Raw genomic sequence first — 3,857 nt, 5'->3', positions numbered from 1 at the left:
TTCATGCTAGAAACTTCCGTGTGCAGCCGCAAGCTATTATGGGCTCTAGCATAGTTGACTAAGTTGTGTGAACTCTTACAGTGGTAGACTAGCAGATGTAGGGGAAAGTAGGTGTAACGGTCTACCCATACGTAAGGTGCAAACACTTCTGAAAGACTGTGTCTTGGTCATCCGTTACTCAAACACCATGTAGTGCGAGTAATCCAACGGAGGAGATCAAGTCTTGTGGGAAAAGTGCACAAACCTCTGCAGAGTGTACAAACTGATCATGATTAGCCGTGTCCCCGGTTATGGACAACTTGAGTATCTAGTACTTGGATTATCATGTGAATCTCAACACTATGTTACTTCTAATTAATTTTGTTGGGTTATTGATGACTTTTAATTGGGATTGAGATGCTGTCAACCATCTCAATGTTTCACAACCACCATGATAGTTAAATAAAATTTATTCCTTTGAAGTAGGATAAAATTGGCTTTTCGCAAAACTGTAACCATAGAGCTTTCCACCAGCCATATATGCATATAGAATAGCATTATTATTGTTCATTGTTCTCTATGTGTTACATTGCCAGCATATCCTATGTGCTGACCCGTTTTCGGGCTGCAATGTTTCATGTTGCAGACTTTTCAGACGACGAGTAAGGTGCCTTAGGTCGTGGTCTTATACTCAGTGATGCCGCTGGAGTTGATGGACTCACTTACCTTCCAAGTCTTCCGCTGTTATCGTTATTAGATGGCCTTAAGCCATGTTTTTCATACTTAATCTCTATGGAGATATCCGAAGTAATAAGTGTGTGATTGCTACTCTGTTATAAATCCTCCATTTGTACTGTGCGTGTCAGCATTACTGATCCAGGGATGACACTGGTGCACAGCAGCACAGGCCATTTGAGGTCTGGTCGCTACACATCCAGACTCCTTCATTTGCTGCTTCCGAAGCTGCTATGTACTCCGCTTCACATGTAGATCCCGCCACAACGCTTTGTTTAGAACTGCACCAACTGACAGCTCCACCGTTCAATGTAAACACGTATCCGGTTTGCGATTTAGAATCGTCCGGATCAGTGTCAAAGCTTGCATCGACGTAACCATTTACGACTAGCTCTTTATCACCTCCATAAACGAGAAACATATCCTTAGTCCTTTTCAGGCATTTCAGGATGTTCTTGACCGCTGTCCAGTGATCCACTCCTGGATTACTTTGGTACCTCCCTGCTAAGCTAATAGCAAGGCACACATTAGGTCTGGTACATAGCATTGCATACATGATAGAGCCTATGGCTGAAGCATAGGGAACATCTTTCATTTTCTCTCTATCTTCTACAGTGGTCAGGCATTCAGTCTGACTCAACTTCACACCTTGTAACACAGGCAAGAACCCTTTCTTTGCTTGATCCATTTTGAACTTTTTCAAAACTTTGTCAAGGTATGTGCTTTGTGAAAGTCCTATCAAGCGTCTTGATCTATCTCTATAGATCTTGATGCCCAATATGTAAGCAGCTTCACCGAGGTCTTTCATTGAAAAACTCTTATTCAAGTAACCTTTTATGCTATCCAGAAATTCTATATCATTTCCAATCAGTAATATGTCATCCACATATAATATTAGAAATGCTACAGAGCTCCCACTCACTTTCTTGTAAATACAGGTTCTCCAAAAGTCTGTATAAAACCATATGCTTTGATCACACTATCAAAACGTTTATTCCAACTCCGAGAGGTTTGCACCAGTCCATAAATGGATCGCTGGAGCTTGCACACTTTGTTAGCTCCCTTTGGATTGACAAAACCTTCCGGCTGCATCATATACAAATCTTCTTCCAGAAATCCATTCAGGAATGCAGTTTTGACATCCATTTTCCAAATTTCATAATCATAAAATGCGGCAATTGCTAACATGATTCAGACAGACTTAAGCATCGCTACGGGTGAGAAAGTCTCATCGTAGTCAACTCCCTGAACTTGTCGAAAACCTTTTGCAACAAGTCGAGCTTTGTAGACAGTAACATTACCGTCAGCGTCAGTCTTCTTCTTGAAGATCCATTTATTCTCTATGGCTTGCCGATCATTGGGCAAGTCAACCAAAGTCCACACTTTGTTCTCATACATGGATCCCATCTCATATTTCATGGCCTCAAGCCATTTTGCGGAATCTGGGCTCACCATTGCTTCTTCATAGTTCGTAGGTTCGCCTTGCTCAAGTAACAGGACCTCCAGAATAGGATTACCGTACCACTCTGGTGCGGATCTTACTCTGGTTGACCTACGAGGTTCGGTAGTAACTTGATCTGAAGTTATAGGATCATCATCATTAGCTTCCTCACTAATTGGTGCAGGAGTCACAGAAACATATTTCTGTGATGAACTACTTTCCAATAAGGGAGTAGGTATAGTTACCTCATCAAGTTCTACTTTCCTCCCACTCACTTCTTTCGAGAGAAACTCCTTCTCTAGAAAGGATCCATTCTTAGCAACGAATGTCTTGCCTTCGGATCCATGATAGAAGGTGTACCCAACAGTTTCCTTAGGGTACCCTATGAAGACACATTTCTCTGATTTGGGTTCGAGCTTATCAGGTTGAAGCTTTTTCACATAAGCATCGCAGCCCCAAACTTTAAGAAACGACAACTTTGGTTTCTTGCCAAACCACAGTTCATAAGGCGTCGTCTCAACGGATTTCGATGGTGCCCTATTTAACGTGAATGCAGCCGTCTCTAAAGCATAACTCCAAAACGATAGCGGTAAATCAGTAAGAGACATCATAGATCGCACCATATCTAGTAAAGTACGATTACGACGTTCGGACACACCATTACCTGTGGTGTTCCGGGTGGCGTGAGTTGCGAAACTATTCCGCATTGTTTCAAATGTAGACCAAACTCGTAACTCAAATATTCTCCTCCACGATCAGATCGTAGAAACTTTATTTTCTTGTTACGATGATTTTCCACTTCACTCTGAAATTCTTTGAACTTTCAAATGTTTTTTCAGATTTATGTTTCATTAAGTAGATATACCCATATCTGCTCAAATCATCTGTGAAGGTGAGAAAATAACGATACCCGCCGCGAGCCTCAATATTCATCGGACCACATACATCAGTATGTATGATCCCCAACAAATCTGTTGCTTGCTCCATTGTTCCGGAGAACGGCGTTTTAGTCATCTTGCCCATAAGGCATGGTTCGCAAGTACCAAGTGATTCATAATCAAGTGATTCCAAAAGTCCATCAGTATGGAGTTTCTTCATGCGCTTTACACCAATATGACCCAAACGGCAGTGCCACAAATAAGTTGCACTATCATTATCAACTCTGCATCTTTTGGCTTCAACATTATGAATATGTGTATCACTACTATCGAGATTCAACAAAAATAGACCACTCTTCAAGGGTGCATGACCATAAAAGATATTACTCATATAAATAGAACAACCATTTTCTCAGATTTAAATGAATAACCGTCTCGCATCAAACAAGATCCAGATATAATGTTCATGCTCACTGCTGGCACCAAATAACAATTATTTAGGTCTAAAACTAATCCCGAAGGTAGATGTAGAGGTAGCGTGCCGACGGCGATCACATCGACATTGGAACCATTTCCCACGCACATCGTCACCTCGTCCTTAGCCAGTGTTCGCTTAATCCGTAGTCCCTGTTTCGAGTTGCAAATATTAGCAACAGAACCAGTATTAAATACCCAGGTGCTACTGCGAGCTCTAGTAAGGTACACATCAATAACATGTATATCACATATACCTTTGTTCACCTTTCCATCCTTCTTATCCGCCAAATACTTGGGGCAGTTCCGCTTCCAGTGACCAGTCTGCTTGCAGTAGAAGCACTCAGTCT

Source organism: Triticum aestivum, chromosome 1D (assembly GCF_018294505.1).
Source record: "Triticum aestivum cultivar Chinese Spring chromosome 1D, IWGSC CS RefSeq v2.1, whole genome shotgun sequence".
Taxonomy (NCBI): Eukaryota; Viridiplantae; Streptophyta; class Magnoliopsida; order Poales; family Poaceae; genus Triticum; species Triticum aestivum.
The sequence above is the reverse complement of the archived record's forward strand: the minus strand, read 5'-3'. Positions refer to the sequence as shown.